Raw genomic sequence first — 19,462 nt, 5'->3', positions numbered from 1 at the left:
TATGACAACCTTAGGAAAATGGATGGATATTTACAAAAATATAAATTTCCCAGATTCACAGAAAGGAAATAAAAAACTTAAGTAATCTCATTTTAGAAAAAGAAATTGAACAAGCCATCAATGAATTCCCTAAATAAATATCTCTAGGGTCAGGTGGATTTAAAAGTGAATTCTACTAAAGATTTAAAGAGCAATTAATTCCAATGTAAAATAAACTATTTGGGAAAATAGGTGGACTGGTACAAAATTCATTTTAAGATACAAAAATATGATGCTTATATCTAAATTAGGAAGAGCCAAAACAGAGAAAGAAAACTATAGACCAATTTCCCTAATGAATATTGATGCAAAATTTTTTAACAAATTAGCAAAGACATTAGCAACTTAACATGAGGATAATGCACTATGGCCAGTTGGGATTAATACCAAAAATGCATAGCTAGTTCACTATTAGGAAAACTATTAGCATAACTGATCACATAAATTTAACAGAAATCATACGATCACCTCAATAGATGCAGAAAAAAAAAAAAAAACCTGACAAAATGGGGCAGAGCCAAGATGGTGGAGTAAAAGCAGGGACTTGGTTGAGGTGTTCCATAAACCCCTTAAAATACCCATAGAAATTACTCTAAAGAAATTCTAGAGTAGCAGAACCCACAAAATGACAGTCCAACTGGGAAATAAGATATACAGGCATTGGAATATAGATATCTATGTTGCCCTACAGCAAAATGGAAGAGAAGGAATAAGAGAAGGGAACAGGAGTGATGAAGGAAGGGCAAATTTGTGGAAGGAGTAATCAGAATGCATGTCATCTTGCAGTGGGGTGAGGGGAGAGATAGGGAGAAAATTTGTAACTCAAAATCTTGCGGAAGTAAATGTTGAAAACTAAAAATTAACAAAATTAATTAATAAAAAGAAAAAAGCTAAAAATATTTTTGACAAAATACATTGCCAATTCCTATAAAAAACATTAGAAAGCATAGGAATGAATGGAGTTTTCCTTAAAATGATAAAGCAATATCTCTCTAGAATCATCAGTATGTATGTATATTGATATATGCATATATGATTTATATGTAATGGGCATAATCCAAAGCATTCCCAAAAAATGCAGGGGTAAAAAAAAAAATGATGTCCATTATTGTGAGTTATTTAATATTGTACTAGAAGTGTCAGCTTTCGCAAGAAACTGAAGGAATTAGAATAGGCAAAGAAGCAAAGCCATCACTCTTTGCAGATGATATGATGGTATACTTACAGAATCATAGACAATAAACTGAAAAACTACTTGGAAAAATTATCAACTTTAGCAAAGTTTCAGTTAATAAAATAAACTCACATAAATCATCAGCATTTCTATATATTACCAACAAAGTCCAGCACCAAGAGACAGAAAAAGAAATTCCATTAACATAACTGCAGACAATATAAAATGTTTCAGAGTCTACCTGCCAAGACAAACCCATAAACTATATGAACACACTTGCAAAACATTTTGCACAAATAAAGTCAGATCTAAACAATTGGAAAAATATGAATTGCTTATGGGTAGGCCAAGCTAATATAATAAAAATGGCAATTCTACCTAAATTAATCTGCTTATTCAGTGCCATTCCAATCAAACTAAAAAAAAATTATTTTGTAGAGCCAGAAAAAATAATGACAAAATTCATCTGGAAGAACAAATGTCAAGAATATCAAATGAATTAGTAAAAAAAAAAAGTGCTAAAAATGTAGCCTAGTGTTAATACATTTAAAACTATATTATAAAGCAGCAATCATCAAAACTCTTTGGTACTTGCTAAGAAATAGGGTGATGGATCAATGGAATAGGTTAGGTATACAAGACACAATAGTAAATGACTGCAGTAATCTGCTATTTGATAAACCCAAAGACTCCAGATTCTCAGACAAGAACAATTTGACCAAAAAAAAACAAAAAAAACTTCTGGGAAAATTGGAAAATAGGATGGCAGGAGCTAGGCATAGAGCAAAATCTCAGACCCTGTATCAAGACAAGGTTGAAATGGAAATTTAGACATAAAAGATGATACCGGAGATGCAGCAGCAGCACTGAGTGAAGAAGGCAGCAGCTGGAGCAGGAACCAGAACTGGGCGGGCACCATGGCTGGTATCACCACCATCAAGGCTGTGAAGCGCAATATTCAGGTTCTGCAGTAGCAGGCCGATGACGCGGAGGAGAGGGCAGAGCATCTCCAGCAGGAGGGCAGGGGGAGAAGCGGGCCCGGGAACAGGCTAAGGCTGAGGTGGTTTCCTTGAACCGTCGAATCCATCTGGTTGAGAAGGAGCTGGACTGTGCTCAGGAGCGCCTGGCAATCGCTCTGCAGAAGCTAGGGGAGGCAGAGAAGGCTGCTGATGAGAGTGAGAGAGGTATGAAGGTCATTGAAAACCAGGCCTTGAAGGATGAAGAAAAGATGGAGCTGCAAGAAATTCAGCCGAAAGAGGTCAAACACATTGCACAAGAAGCAATCAGGAAATACGAGGAGTAGGCCAGCAAGTTAGTGATCACTGAGGAGGACTTGGAGCGCACAGAGGAGAGGCCGAGCTGGCTGAGTCCCGTTGCCAGGAAATGATGACCAGATCAGACTGATGGACCAGAACCTGAAGTCTCTAAATGCTGCTGAAGAAAAGTATTCTCAGAAAGAAGACAGATATAAGGAGGAGAGACCCGTGCCTAGTTTGCTGAGAGATCGGCAGCCAAACTGAAGAAAGATAATTGATGACTTGGAAGATAAGCTGAAATGCACCAAAGCGGAGCACCTCTGCACATGAAGAATGCTGGTCCAGACTCTGATTGACCTGAATGAGATGTAGAAACCCCTTTCCTCCCAGTCCCACCCTGTCTCTGCTCCTTCCACTGACTCTGATTTCACTGGAGGCCAGCCTACCTGAAGCTGATCTTTAACCTGAAGGCTGCTTTCTTCTCTGGGTGCTTGCTTACCCTCTCCCCATCCTTACCTCCAGCTCTCCATGTCAGTTTCACCAAACTATCTCAGCAGCTCTCCCCTAGGGATCCCAGATGGACGAAGGACTGAGCACTTTTGGGAACAACATTTAAGGGAACATGAGCACAGTGCAATGGTGTCTTTAAAAGCACGTTGTATGACGTATATATTTTGCAATTACCTTTTTTGTGGTTGTAGTAGCAGCCATTTGTAAGACATTCCAGATATTTCCCCAGCTCCTTGGCTGCATCTAATTTACTTTCCTCCTTTTGGATGGTAAATCTTTCTACCTAAACAATGCCCCTTCTTCATAGAAGAGGGAAATAGGTGTTAGCCTGCCCTTCTGAGAGCCAAAAATAACTCAAGAAAACAGGCCACCAAGGGAAACCTTAATGTTCTGTACCAAGCACCAGTCAAACTAGAAAGGTCATTCCAGGAGGAGTTTGCCAAAAAAGAATGCTATTCAGGTTTTCATCTTTAATATGTCTAGGGGTGTTGTTTCCTTTCTTTTCCTTTTTCTCTCTTGTAAGCATTTGCATCAATAGTAAACAAGCAAATTACATGGACAAGACCTCTCTGTGACCAAATTGTCTTCCTTCTCCTCATTCACTCTCAGAATGGATCATGTGCCCCCCAAAGCTGGGGTGTCTACTATCCCCACTTCACCTTCTTTGAAAAATAACGATTTTTTTTTTTTTGCCACTGATTAGCCAAGTGATATTCATATTATTACCCATTCCTGGGTCTAAAGCTTCTGCCTCTAAAAGTGCCATCTCATTGTGCTTTGTATCACTCAGTGCTGGAGAAATCTTGAATAGCTTGTGTACAAGACTTTTATTTTAATTATATATATAATTTTTGATGCTCTATTTCTCTCAGGTGAGGAGCATCAGGACCACCCCCACCCCACCTCCACTCCTATCTGACTGTGAGTGCTCTCGGCCTGTAATCCATGGGCTGGCAGTATGCTGATCTTTTTAGTTGTTTGGGGGTTTTTTTGGCAAGATTTCTGTGAGGTTTATGATAGGTTTGCACCATGCAGCTTATTGGCTTAAACATACTCTCCTTTAGTGTGGTCTATTTGGGAGCCAATCTGGAGAAAGAGGAACCAATAGTGCAAGCATTTTGATGCTGAAAATTAACTAAACATCTTTTGAAATAAAGAACCAGTCCCTCCAAAAAAAAAAAAGAAAAAGATGATACCATAAGAAATTTAGGAGAGCACAGAATAGATTACCTGTCAGGTCTATGGAGGAGGGAAGAATTTACGTCCAAACAAGAGAAAGAGAACATTACGAAAAACAAAATGAATAATTTTGGGGAGCCCTTGAGAAGTTTGGAATTACATAAGATGGTCTCATCTTCATTATTTGAAAGCTAAGAAACTCAAAAATGAATAGAATGTAGACAGGAAAGAATGCAAATAAGCATTTATTTATTAAATATCTGCTTTATGCACATTATCTCATTTGATCCTCACAACAACCCTGGGAGACAGGCACTATTCTTATCTGCACTTGAGAGTTGAAAACTGAGACAGATACAGTTTAAGTGATCTTGCCCAGAGTTAACATAGCTAATAATTCTCTGAGGTTGGATTTAAAATCAAATCTCTCTGACTCACAGTTTAGTAATCTATCTACTGTACCACCTAACTGCCTCTAATATGTTAGGGACAAGACCACAGTAGTCCCTACTTTTGCACTGCAGTTACATAAGTATTTATAACTTTAAATATTTCTTGAAATTTCATTAGGATATTAAATTTGGTCATTTCTGGATATTGTTCCTTTCCATACAAATCCCTCTCCCACAACATTAAATCTACCCTAGTGACAAAGAAAAATAATTCAACAATGATTGCTATACTCTCTACTGGGGGAAATGGGGAGGAGGACAGCATGTTTCCTTGTTCTCATAAACAAAGAAGGATTTTTATAATTGCTGAAAGATCAATTTTTCATTTTGCACATCTTTTACATTATTATAGTCATAGTAGATATGGTTCTATTGATTCTGCTTACTACTAAGTTTAACAGTTCATATACTATGTCTTTTATTTTCTCTTTATCATTTCTTCTTTTTTTGGTTTCTTATTATTATTATTTAATATGCTTTCAGTGTTCTACAATCACTTCAATATATCTTGGATATTTTCCCTCCCTCCCCTTTCCCCCCTACCTCCCCACTCCCTCCCTGAGACAACATAAAGTTACATATATGTTTTATATATACATTCCTATTAAATACATTTTCACCTTTGTCATGTTATATAGAAGAATTAAAATGAATGGGAGAAATCATAAAACACACCAAAACACAATAGAAAAGAAAATGATCTGCTTCATTCTGTGACTGAATTCCATGGTCCTTTCCCTGGATGTAGAAGGCATTTTGCCTTAAGAGACCATTGGGAATTATTTAAGTCCTTGCATTGCAATGAAGTACTAAGTCTACCAGAAAAAATTCCTCACACACTGTGCTTGTTGCTGTGTACAAAGTTCTCCTTGTTCTGCTCAATTCATTCAGCGTCACTTCATATAATTCTTACTAGGCCTCTCTGAAGTCTTCCTGTACATCATTTCTTATAGCAGAATACTATTCCATTACATACATATGCTAAAATTTATTCAGTCATTCCTCAATTGATGGGCATCACTTTGATTTCCAGTTTTTAGCCACCACAAAGACAGGTGCTATAAATATTTTTGTACATGTGGGACCCTTTCCCATTTTTATGATCTTTTGGGGTTACAGTCCCAGAAGTGATATTGCTGGGTCAAAGAGAATGCACATTTTTGTAGCCCTTTGGGCATAGTTCCAAATTGTTCTCCAGAATGGTTGGATCAGATCACAGCTCCACCAACAACGAATTAGTGAAACAAATCTCTCACATTTTCTCCATCATTTATCATCTTCCTGTTTTGCCATTTTAGCCAATCTGAAAGGTGGGATGTGGTATCTCAGGATTGTTTTGATTTCTGTCTCTCTAATCAGCAGTGATTTGGAGCACTTTTTCATATGACTAAAAATATCTTTAATTTCTTCCTTTGAAAACTGCCTGTTCATATCCTTTGACCATTTTTCATTTGGGGAATGACTTGATTCATGTACATTTGACTCACTTCTCTATATATTTTAGAAATGAGACCTTTATCTCAGACAATAGTCGCAAAAATTCTTTCCCTGTTTTCTGCTTGCCTACTAATCTTGGTTGCATTGGGTTTGATTGCACAAATCTTTTCAGTTTAATGTAATCAAAAGTATTCATTTTGCACTTCATAATGCTTTCTATCACTTGTATAATCAAAATTTTTTAAATTCTCCTTAAATCAGATAAATACACTATTCCTTGCTCCACTAATTTGTTTATAGTATCAATCTTTATACCTAGATCATGTACCCATTTGGACTTTATTCTTGTGTACAGTGTCAGGCATTTGTCTATGCCCAGTTTCTGCTGTACTGTTATCCAGTGTTCCCAGCAATTTTTGTCAAACAGTGAGTTCTTACCTCAGAAGCTGGTGTCCTTGGGTTTCTCAAACAGTAAATTGTGCTATTCATTGTCTACTGTGTCTTGAGTACCTAACCCATTCCACTGATCTACCCTTCTGTTACTTATTCAATACCAAGTGGTTTTCATAATTTCTGCTTTATAATACAATTTGAGATCTGGTAGAGCTAGGCCACCTTCCCTAGCATTTTCTTTCATTAGTTCCCTTGATATTCTGGAACTTCTATTCTTCCAGATGAATTTTGATAATTTTTCTAGCTCTAGAAAATAATTATCTGGTTGTTTAATTGATATGGCACTGAATAAGTAAATTAATTTAGGTAAAATTGTCATTTTTATTATATTGGCTCAGCCTACCCACTAGCAACTGATGTTTTTCCAGTTACTTAGATCTGATTTTATTTGTGGAAAAAATATTTTGCAATTGAGTTCATATAGTCTCTGAGGTTTTTGGGGGAAGTAGACTCAAAATATTTGATAATGTCTACCCTAGCTTTAAATGGGATTTCTCTTTCTGTCTCTTGCTGTTGGGCTTTGTTAATAATATATAGAAATGCAGAAGATTTATGTGTGTTTATTTTGTAACCTGCAACTTTGCCAAAGTTGTTTATTATTTAAAGTAATTTTTTACTTGAATATCTGGGATTCTCTAAGTATATCATCATATCATCTGCAAAGAGTGATAACTTAGTTTCTTCTTTGCCTATAGTAATTCCTTCAATTTCTTTTTATTCTCTTGTTGCTACAGCTAACATTTCTAGTGCCATATTGAATAATAGTGGTGATAATGGACATCCTTGTTTCACCCCTGATCTTATTAAAAATGCATCTACTTTATCTCCTTTGCATATAATGCTTGCTGAAGGATTTAGGTAGATACTGCTTATTATTTTATGGAAAGTTCCATTTATTTCTATGCTCTCCAGTGTTTTCAATAGGAATGGGTGTTGTATTTTGTCAAAAGCTTTTTCTGCATCTATTGAGATAATCATATGGTTCTGTTAGGTTTGTTGTTGATATGATCAATAATGGTAATAGCTTTCCTAATATTAAATGAGCCCTACATTCCTGGTATAAATCCTACCTGATCATAATGTATTATTCTGAGACAAATTGCTGCGTTCTTTTTGCTAAAATATTATTTAAAATTTTTGCATCTATATTCAACAGAGAAATTGGTCTATAACTTTCTCTCTCTCCTTTGGCTCTTTCTGGTTTAGGAATCAAAACCATATTTGTACCATAAAAAGAATTTGGGAGAACTCCTTCTTCCCCAAATTTCCCAAATAGTCTTTATAGGATTGAAATTAACTGTTCTTTAAAGGTTTGATATAATTCACTTGTAAATCCATCCAGACCTGGAGATTTTTTCCTAGGGAGTTCATTGATGGCTTGTTCAATTTCTTTTTCTGAAATGGGGTTATTTAAGTATTTAACTTCTCTTCTGTCAATCTGGGCAATTTAATTTAAAAAAAAATAATCATCCATCTCATTTAGATTGTTGAATTTATGGACATAAAGTTGGGCAAAGTAATTTCTAATTATTGTTTCAATTGCCTCCTCATTGGAGGTGAGCTCACCCTTTTCATTTTTGATATTGGTAGTTTGGTTTTCTTCTTTCTTTTTTTAAATCTAATTGACCAAACTTTCATCAATTTTATTGATTTTTTCATAAAACCAACTCTTTGTTTTATTCATTAGTTCAATAGTTTTCTTAATTTCCATTTTATTAATCTCTGCTTTGATTTTCAGTATTTCTAATTTGGCATTTGCTTGAGGATTATCAATTTGTTCTTTTTCGAGCTTTTTCAACTGCATGCCCAAGTCATTGATCTCCTTTTTCTCTATTTTATTCATGTAGGCATTCGAAGATATAAAGCTTCCCCTAAAAAGTGCTTTTGTAGTGTCCCACAAGATTTGGTAGGTTGTCTCATTATTGCCTTTCTCTTCAGTGAAGTTGTTGATTGCTTCTATGACTTGTTGTTTAAACCACTCATTCTTTTGGATTAGATTATTTAGTTTCCAATTAATTTTTATTGCATTATGATCTGAGAAGGATGCACTGACTATCTCTGCCTTTCTACAGTGGATTGTGAGGTTTTTATGGCCTAGTACATGGTCAATTTTTGTATATGTTCCATGTTCCCCCGAGAAAAAGGTAAATTCCTTTCTATCCCCACTCAGTTTTCTCCAGTGATCTATTATATTTACCTTATCCAGAGTTTTATTCACCTCTTTTACTTCTTTCTTGTTTATTTTGAGGTTAGGTTTATCACGTTGAGGGAGGGGGAGGTTGAGGTCCCCCACTAGTATAATTTTACTGTCTATTTCTTCTTGTTACTCCCTTAACTTTTCTTCTAAGTATTTGGATGCTATACCACTTGGAGCATACATGTTTAGTAATGACATTGCTTCACTGTCTATAGTGCCTTTTAGCAAGACATAGTTTCCTTCCTTATCTCTTTTGATTAGATGTATTTCTCCTTTTTCTTTGTCTGAGATTAGGATTGCTACCCCTGCTTAATTTACATCAGATGAAGCACAATATATTCTGCTCCAACCTTTTACCTTTACACTGTGTGTTTCCTCTCATTTCATATGTGTTTCTTGTAAACAACATATTGTTGGAGTATGGTTTTTATTCCATTCTGCTCTCCATCTCTGTTTTATGGGAGAGTTCATCCCATTCACATTCACAGTTATGATTATTATCTGTGTCTTTCCCCCTTCACCTTTCCCACCATTTGTGCTTTTATTTCTCCCTTACCCTCCACAATAGAGCTTTAATTTTTGACCACTACCTCCATAGTCTTCCCTTTCTTCTTTCAGCCCCTCTCCCTTTTACTGCCCTTTACCCTTACTACTTCTTCCCTCCCTTTTATCTTCCCCTCCCTTTTCTTTCCCCCTCCCCCTCCTACTGCCTATAGAGCTAGTTAGATTTATATGCTTAATTAAGTTTGTTGTTTCCTCCTTGAACCAAATCAGATGAAAGTACCTCTCAAACAATGCTTATTTCCCTTCCCTCTTTTCCTCTATTGTAATATGATTTTGTGCCTCTACCTGTGATGTAATTTACCATTTTCTGCTTGTACTTTTTCACACCTCCTGTTACAATCCCTTTACAATCTTAAATTACATATGTATTATCACATCATTACCTTATACCCATTCCCTCTATCTATGTATTTCCTTTTTATATTTCATAATAAATACACAATTCTCAAGATCAACAAGTATCATCTTCCTATATAGGGAAGCAAACAGTTTGCCCATATTGAACAACAAGTTTTTCTTTTTCCCTGTTTATCTTTTTATGCCTCTCCTGAGACCTGCATTAGAAGATCAAATTTTCTATTGAGTTCTGGCCTTTTTATCAGGAAATCCCTTATTTCTTTGAATGCCCATCTCCTTGCCTGAAATATTATGCTCAACTTTGCTGAGTAATTGATCCTTGCTTGTAGTCCCAGCTCTTTTGTTTTATTAAATACCAATTCCAGTTCCTTCAATCTTGTAATGAAGAAGCTGCAAAGTCCTGTGTGATCCTGACTGTATCTCCCCCATATTTGAATGTTTTTTTTTTCAGGTTGCCTGCAGTATTTTCTCTTTCACTTGATAATTCTGGAATTTGGCAATGATATTCCTTGGTGTTTTTAGTTTGGGATCCCTTTCAAGAGGTGAATGGTGTATTCTTTTGATGATTATTTCACCCTCTAGATCTAGGACTTCTGGGCAGTTTTCCTTGATCATTTCTGGGAAGACATTGTCCAGGCTCTACTTTTCATCATGGTTTCTGGTAGGCCAATAATTCTTAGATTTTTCTCTCCTGGACCTATTTTCCAGGTCAGTTGCTTTTGCAATTAGATGTTTTACATTTTCTTCTGTCTTTTCATTCTTTAGATTTTGTTTGACTTATTCTTGATGTCTCACGTTGTCATTAGCTTCTGCTTGTCCAATTCTAATTTTTATCAAATTGTTTTCTTCATTTAACTTTTACATTTCCTTTTCCATCTATCTAATTATTTCTTTTAAGGAATTATTTTCTCCAGTTAACTTTTGTACTTCCTTTTCCACTTGTCAAAATTTCACAGTCAAGCTTTGTGCTTCCTTTTTCATTTTTCGAGTTTTCCTTTTCAATGAGTGGTTCTCTTCAGTTAATTCTTTTTTTCATACTTTTAAAATCATTGGCTAGTTTTTCTTCTGTTTCTCTAATTTGGCTTTTAAAATCCTTCTTCAGCTCTTCCACGAGTGCTTCTTGTGCTTGATACCCATTTCAGATGGGCGTACAGTCTCAATGCTGACCTTTTTGGTATTCGTGTTTTGCTCTTGTCTCTGTAGAAAGATTCTATGGTCTTTTCTTTCCTGCTCTTCTTCTTACTCATGATGATGAAGCTTTGTGTATTGTGGCCTCTGGTTCTTTCAGCTAGATCCTAAAGAACTTGGTGTTGAACTGACCAGTGTGAGAAGCAGAGGCCAGGTGAAGTCTTTTTTGTGTTTCCCAAGATTGGCTGTGGGGCTAGCTTATTAAGTGTGAGGGAGGGGTGATCAGGTCATAGTAGATCTCCTCAGCTTAGCTAGAGCAAAGGCAAGCTCAGGGGTTGGTGATTTTGGTTGCCCTACTGTCTTCCCATTTCCCATTTCTCCTGGAGTACTAAAGCAAACCTGGGGTCCTGGTGTTTGGGGTTATGCTGCTCTGATCCCCAGGGGCTCTGAATCTCCTCCTGGTTTGCTGAGGTGAGTCTGTCTGGGACAGCTCAGATCCTCAGCCACAGTAAGTGGAATGCTCTTTAGTGATTTTCCTAGCCTCAAGTGCAACAAAACTGTTTATCCCTTCTGCTGATCCCATTGATCCAGGACTTTTCTGGGGAAGTATTTTATTATTCTTTCAAGGTCAACAATGGGAGGGGGAGAGAGTACTTACTGATTACTCCACCATTTTGGCTCCTGAAAGTTCAAGTAGGTGACTTACAGACATTTAATCTGCGAGGTGAAAGTCTCAGGCACAGCTGCTGCAGATACCTGGACCTTCTTTGCTCTGTTCTGCTGGACTCCTCACCTGGGCTTTTACACCCAAGATTTCCCCATGCAATTACTGCCTCAGACTGCCCCAGGGCTTTCCTGCTAGGCCCTGCTGCAGTTGGGACATGCTGTGCTGTGTACTGTGTACTTCTCTACCCCAGCACTACAGATCCTTCCCATTAACCTTCCAGTCTGTCCTGGGCTGTGAATTTGCCACAATCTGTCTCCTATTGGATTCTGCCCCTCCAAAATTTGGTCAGATTCTCTTTCTACAGGTATCTGAAGGAGTTCCTCTATGAGCTTAGGTGAGTAGTTGCTCTCACTCTGCCATCTTGGCTCCACCCCCCCTCCTTATCATTTCTTACTGAAAATTATATTCCACTAAAGTAACATTCTAATACTGTCTAACAGTTCCTCAACCAATAGGCAAATACTTTGCTTCTAGATCTTTGCTAATGCAAAAATGATACTATTTATGTTTTGTTATATGTGAAGTATTGTTTTCTGTCTTTGATCCCATTAGTGGAATCAGTGGGTCAAAGTATAGCTATTTTGTTCTCTGCTATTCTCCAATTAATTAAAACTTCTCTTCTTAACTAGCCATCCTTCAAAGGTAACTCCTGTCATTTTGTTTCATAGTTTGTGTTTTTTAAACATTTGTGGCATATGGTACAACATTCTGGTCTAAACCTATCAACCAAACTTCTTTTTAGTTTTCCAACCTATTTTTCTCAAATAAGGAAACCAATCCCAAGTAGTTTCTGTCCTTGACTTTAGCAAAATCCAGGTTCCTGTTAATTATTGTAACTGGTTCTTTTTTTCTCTATTGCAGGGACATATATCTTTTATGAAAGGATGAAACATTTTTGATGTTTTACAATTTTGTTTGATTTCTAGTGTTTCTATGACTCTTGTACCCCTGCTTTTTTGTCCCACTGCATCACTAATGCATTCATTATCATCTGAATCATCATCCATTTTATTATACACTGTATTTCTATAAAGTATATTCTAGTTAGCAGCAACAAATGATCATTAAGTATATAAATAAATACTAGTCATAACACAAACTAGAGTTCAAGGAAATCTCAGTAGATATCTAATACAAGTAAAATTCAAAAAAGAATTTCCACTAAAGTCTATCCAGTAAATACTCATTCACCCACTGCTTGAAAACTTTCAAGTTAGGAGTATAAAATACCTCTCAAGATATCCCACAGCACTTTTGGACAGTTGATACTGTTAAGAAGTTTATGCCACATGGTAAATTTCACTTTGCTTGCTTTATCATTTTTAATGTATTAATGAATCCCAAACTTGAGCACTAAATTATTTTTCTCTTTTTTTAATTGCTATAAAATTATTTTTTTTATTTTAATCTAGACATGTATAGGAGATGTCTTTGCAAATTAACTAACTACCAGACATTTTACGTATAATACAGTCATTTTGAAGGGAATTTGTCTTTCTATGGTTCCATCTGACTTTTGTAGTATAAAATAGTAAATGTGATAAATGTACATTGATTTTTGCATCCTTCACTTTACTTCCACAATTAATATTCTTGTTTAATTTTTTTGTGGATTCTATGTAGTTTTCTAGGCAAACTACAGTGGTATATGCGTTAATTCTTTTTTAAATACCACTTAATACATAGGAAGTATTCTTGGTTATTTCTCATTCCTTCATGGCTCCTATTCCGTTCTACATTAATCACAAGCACACATTCAAAGATCATAAAAATTTGTGCTTTTTTTCTAAAGAAAAAATAAACAAAAATCCTTCTCTAGACAGTCTTTATTTTCTTTTTTTTTCTTCTAGCCCATATTCTGGCCCCGTGATTCTTCTTCCCCAAAACTTCTGAAGTAATGTATCATCCAGTCACTAAATAATACTGTGATTGAAAAAGTCATTGAATTTGGAGTCAGAAATGAGCTTGAGAAATTTCTGTTCTATTGCCTTGGTTTTCTCATATAAAAATGGGGATATTTGATTAATTGATCTCTCTGTTCATTTCATATCCTAACATTCTGTGATTTGTCTTTCTTAAATTTCAAATTCATCCCCCATCTTGGCTGAGAGAATGTCTGACTAACTCTTTTTCACTCTTCAACTTCTCTTGTCCACCTTTTCTCTCTATCATTGGGTTACAATCCCTTATTTTAGTGCTTCTATTTTTTCTTTACTATTTTATTCAGTATATATCTAAGACTTCCTCCCAGAAAGTTCAGAACCTTAGTCCTTATTGTGTTTTGCCCATACTATCTCAACAAGAATATTGACTAGAAAGCTGAGATATTATGCACATGTAACATAAGTTCCTCAGATAACCTACTTCAAAAAAAATCCCTACATACCAAGCTGTCAGCTTAGTTTCTAATTAATTTTACACAGCAACACATTTGTACTGCTAATTAAGAGAATGCCTAGTGCAAGGGGAAAGTTGCCAAGCAATCTTTCTAACTATGAGCTATCTGGATGATAGGAGATTCTGTAGGAAATATTGACATACCCTTTACAATAATTCATGAGCACAAGACCAGTATGGGGGAATTAAGAAGTTTTTTTTTTTCCATTAACTATCAAAGTAAAAAAAAAAGGACAAAGTATAGAGGAGGAAGCATCATAATTTCTAGGTTAGAAAGAGCTGAATTACCCATAGTTCAATTAATTAAGATAATTTCTTAGGGTAAAAATCGCATTTTGCCCATTCCAGTGGTCAAGAATCGTGAGGATCTTTTTAATTAGCTCTATATCACCAAGGGAACTTCTTTTATAATCCATGCAAGAAAGAAGAGTATAAGTCTCCAAATAGATTGAGAGATGATAAACTGTCCAAAGTACAGACTGTGGAAAGTGAAAGACTGTGTTTCCCAGGTCAAGTAATTTACCTGGACTCTTTTAATTTTTCCATGCCTTTGTGTGACCATTGATAGATAAGAGCACAATAATAAGGATAAGAAAGAAGAAAAATGAAATGGAAAGTCAGAGAATGAAAAAGAGAACAGCAAAGCAAGGCAAACATAAGCTGACTACTATGGAGTATGTATAGAAGATCGAGGAAAAAGTGAGATGAGTATATCATATCTAATGTTAGCAATTCTTTCTGGTGATATCTCAAATGCAACATATCCAAAACAAAATTTATTATCTCTCTCTCCTCTTCTGGACTTCCTAATTACTCTTCAGAGCACCATTATCCAACAGTCATCCAAGCTCACAACTTTAACAAACCTCATTTGTTCTCACAAATCTCCTCACTCTCTCACTTCTCAAATGTAATAATCTCTTGTCACATTTTCCTAATTTTTTTAAACATCTCTCATGCATGCACCTTCTTTCTTCTGAAACTGTTACTAGGCATATATAAGCCCCTGTTGCCCCTTATCTGGATTATTTAAATAGCCTCTGTTGTTTCTCCCTGACTCAAATATGCCCCCTTCCAGTCTATCCTCCACTCAGCTACCAAAGTCATCTTCCCAAAGTGATTTTTCTCCTGCTCAATAAACTCCTATGACTCCCTATTGTCACAAGTATCAAAAAGAATACCCTTGATTAGGCTTGTAAAATTTTTCACTATCCGTCCTTTTTTCTACCTTTCCAAGTCTTCTTACATTTTACCCTCTTGCAAGTACTCTTATGGTACAGCATTACTTCCTTGCTGTAATTAATAAAGAACAAGTCTCATCTTGGAACTCTGTATTTAAACAGGAATGCTCTTCCTCCTCCTCTCTAAACTGGTAAAGGATAGAGGAGATGGCATGTTTACACAATAGTTCATTTGACTACATATCGAAGATATTAGCTATATATTACCAACAAAAACTGATCTAATCTAAGGTTGTATTAATAGAAACACATTCTTCTGAATAGAGAATGCAGCATCAATAAATTCTGTCTTGGCCAAATGATATCTAGATTATTGCCTTCAAGTCAGAGTCCTTAATTTTAGGAAAGCCAAGCTTGGATATGTCCAGGGATGGGCAACCAGGAAAGTGAGGGGAAATGAAAGCTTTTCATACAAGGAGCTGCTGAAGAATCTAGGGCTGTTTAACTCAAAGAAGACAAAATTTTGTGGAGATAGAGATTTTAGATATTTAAAGAGTTCTCACATAGAAGAGAAAGCAAACAAAGTGGAAAACTATAAACAAAGGGTCAAAGTAATAAAGAGAAAAAAATTAAACTTGATGTAAGAAAAAATTTTCAATAACTAGGGCTTCAAGTGCTTAGCATGAAAGGCAAAGAGAACTCTGTGTGAGTCATCAATGATCTCTCCTAGGACCCTGTCGTCAGCAAAGGAGATAAACATAACCTTCACTATGACCACTGATTCAAATGTGGAAAGAAGGAGAAAATATTACATAGAGAGAAAACTTAAGATAAAGTCCCTCCTTGTAGGAAAATATTTATAACTATCTGAAAGAAAAGCACAAGTTATAGTATCTGTCTAATATGTTAGGAGGGCCCCCTTAGAACAGGGGAATTATGCTCCAAGAGCCAGAGACAAACCAGCAGCTTTGGACTTTACAAAGTTTAAAAAGCTTTTAAAAAATGCTGAGATCTTTCTTCATCAAAGCATCAGTTTATGCGGTTATTTTCTGCCCTAGGTCCACCTTTGCTTGTATTTTTTTCAATAGTTTGACCACACTGACCCTGACCAGATGGTCTGACTCAGCACCTTTAAAGAAGTATGTCTGCTCAGCTGTCCTTAGAAAAGCCATAATATATCAGCTAAAGCCTAGTTATTTTTTAATGCCTAGTATTTGGGGTATGGGAGGGGAGGACATAACAACTCAACCTTTCTTTACCAAGATTCAGATGAACTTGACCCCCAAAGAGTCATGTTCCTTAGGGTAAAGTGAGAGCTTTCTATTATAAATAGGGCTACTCCTACTTGATTCAAAACTGACTTGTACCATGGCAAAGACTTAGAGCTCAGTGTCACATATTCAGATATCAGAAAACGTTGAATGGAAAATATATGAATTTGTTCATATTAAGGGAAGTTATCAACATTTATCTTAGCTGATGATTAAAACTATTTGTCTGAGGTGGTTTATGCCCATAAATTCTAAAGCCAAGTATAGTGGAAGGGACATAGTATGTGTCATACTTCTAAACCATGAGAAATTTAAACAAAATGGTAAAGAAGAGAGAGCAGAATGATAGAATCCAATCCTTGACAGAGATTTCCTCTGGGTCCTTCTCCATAAGTAATGAGCTAACAATGGACAAAAAATGGAGATTTTCTCCAGTGTTCAGACAACAAATAAAGTAACTATACACACACACACACACACACACACACACACACACACACAGAATTCTTTTGAACACGAGTCTGAATGATGTGAGGAAGAATCGAGTAATCAGACAAGAACCACTGAACCAGCCATAAATGACTGGCCTTATTTGATTTCATGAATCAAGTGTGACTTGGAAACTGTTGTATTGCCTGTGCTCTTTTGACTACTTCTAGAAAAAGTAGCCATGGCAAAGGAATAACAACCTCAGGGACAAGGAAAAGAACAGTAGTTTACAATACTGTTTTATGCTTATAGTTTTAATCCTGAAAGAGGAAATCTGAGGAATAGATCTGGGTCCTGTATGATTGACAGATTTAAATTTGGCAAGATATCAGAGCACAGCTCTTCTGACATTGTTTCTTAACTCTGACTTCTCTCACTTAATTGAATACTGGAGAGGAGAATTTTCTCTCTTCCCTTCTATGAAGAGAAGAGATTACATGTTCTCACTGTTGTATTTCTCTTTTTCTGGTGGACTAAAGAACTCTCATTGGCTCTTCTACCCTTCTTAAGTGATTGGAGAGGTATCATGCAATTGCTCCTTACTTTTTCTCCTCTTTGGAAAAATATTTGAATGCTTCAGACCCAAGACAAACTTAATCCCATACTTAACAGTTTCATGCTTCGTTAGCTTTATTAATTCTCTTCATTGGAATGGAAAGTACATTTAGTGTTTCCATATGTAACAAAAAGTGGACAGTCTATTGCCTTTAGAAAACATTTCTTGAATAAATTAAGTAACAAAAGGATCTTTTAAGTCTTACGCTGATCTCTGTGCTAAGCACTGGAGATAAGGAAAAAACAGTCCTTGATTCCAAGGAATTTGTATTCTAAAAGAGGAAAACAACCTACAAACAAGATGTACATAGAAGATATAGAGAAGGTGAATTAGAAGTAATCTCAGAAGTAAGTGTTAGTATTGAAGGGGACCAGGAAAGGCTTTTACAAGAAAGTAAGATTTTTGTTGAAACTTTAAGGATACCAGTGAAGCTACCTTAAAATCAAAACTCCCACATCAATAGGGTGGGAGTTAGTGTAGAAGGGGAAGGTGGGAACTTCCTCATCATGTTGAATCATCAAGCAGAAACTAAATGCCTTTTACTTGGGCATGCTGTAGGTTTGGATTGAACTGAAGGTCTTCTGAGATAATTTTGCACCTCAGATTCTATCTACACTTGATTCTTATAGAGTTTTAATTCCTGAGGGTAATAGCCTGGATACTGACTTTGGGGCAAGAAGGTCAGGAAGGTAAGATATCAAGACTGTAGTGGCCATGACAAAGTTTTCCTGGTGTGTCTTCTGTCCTGAAATCAAACATACATCCTGTAACATTAAAATACCATTTGCTTTTGTATTAGCAACTTCTCTGGGAATATTACAGAAGTTGTCTTTTGGACAGTTCAGAGGGAACACATTATTTCTAACATCCCCTACTCTAGGCATATTTAATTTTATAAGAAAACTTTTAACAAAAAGCTTCCAAAAGAAAACATGTTATCATTGTGCAGTACAAAATCCAGTTCAGCCATTTCAGAATATAACAACAACCTTCCATTATTCCTCACATTTTAGACTCCAATTATCTTTTCATAACTGTATGGAATAAGATGAGTCCATTTACTTTAGAAGTATGATACTTGCACATTTTCCACATAATATCCCCCCTTCTACAGGCTACTGATCTCTTGTTGAAAATGGCTCTGTGGTCTCAAAAGGCAGGTTGTGCATTCATTTTCATTGTCACACTGTGGGAAGTGGCTGTTAAACAAGAACAGGTAGGGAGGCATGTCATAGTTCTGCCCTAACAACTTACTGGAATAGATCTTCAGCCCACTGGTCCTCCACCAGTCACCATGGTGACAGCAATCATCTGCTGAGTGCCATTTATGACATTAAAAAGCACTGAGATTACCCCCGCCCCTGTTGCTCATCTAGGAAAGAAAGACCAGAGTTTTTGTTCTGATTTCTTTTATGAGTACCACTGCAGTTTCCATTTCCACATTGCAAAATGTATCCTCTATCCTAAGAAAGCAAAAGATTCATCAATTTCCCTAAGCGTTGAGGAATGTTCAACTTGATTCATTTTAATGTTCTGAGGATAACGACAGCTTCCTTGGCATCTGTCATAGCACTTGGTGCTCAAATTAATTAAAAACTGCATTTGTAGAATTGGGTTTCAGTTGAAATAATGCTATGAGCTAAGCAAAACTTTTATCAACAAACACTTTTAATATCAATTCTGCTAGATCTTTATTCACTATAAACATAATCACTAATCACTGTGTACCAGCCTTACAATTATTTTTACAAATTATTTTCCTCTATTTTTTCACCATATGTTTTGACATGACAGGTCAATAACAAATAAATTATTGATTTGTGATGCAAAGCATTCTATTGGTATTGTCATCTGAGTCTCAGAATAACTCTGTGATTTAGGTGTATCATCTATTACTTACCTTGTACAGATATAAACAATCTTAGAGAGGGTAAGTGACTTGGTTTAAGACACACAGCTAGTTGGAAAAGTAGTCTATGAATCCAGGGTTTCCTGAATTATAGAGCCAAATATACTCAGTTACACACATTCCATACAACATATCCTTCTGTAGAGATGGATACTTTAAATTTGACAATATGGTACTAATACTGAC

At 36.0% G+C, this 19,462-nt stretch overlaps 1 pseudogene; it reads left to right on the top strand.

The window, feature by feature from the left end:
- Nucleotides 1–2,130: 2,130 nt before the first annotated feature.
- Nucleotides 2,131–2,841, top strand: LOC140528136 (tropomyosin-like; annotated as a pseudogene).
- Nucleotides 2,842–19,462: the final 16,621 nt, after the last annotated feature.

The sequence above is a fragment of the Notamacropus eugenii genome, chromosome 1 (assembly GCF_028372415.1).
Source record: "Notamacropus eugenii isolate mMacEug1 chromosome 1, mMacEug1.pri_v2, whole genome shotgun sequence".
Taxonomy (NCBI): Eukaryota; Metazoa; Chordata; class Mammalia; order Diprotodontia; family Macropodidae; genus Notamacropus; species Notamacropus eugenii.
This window is presented reverse-complemented; position numbering and strand designations above follow the sequence as displayed.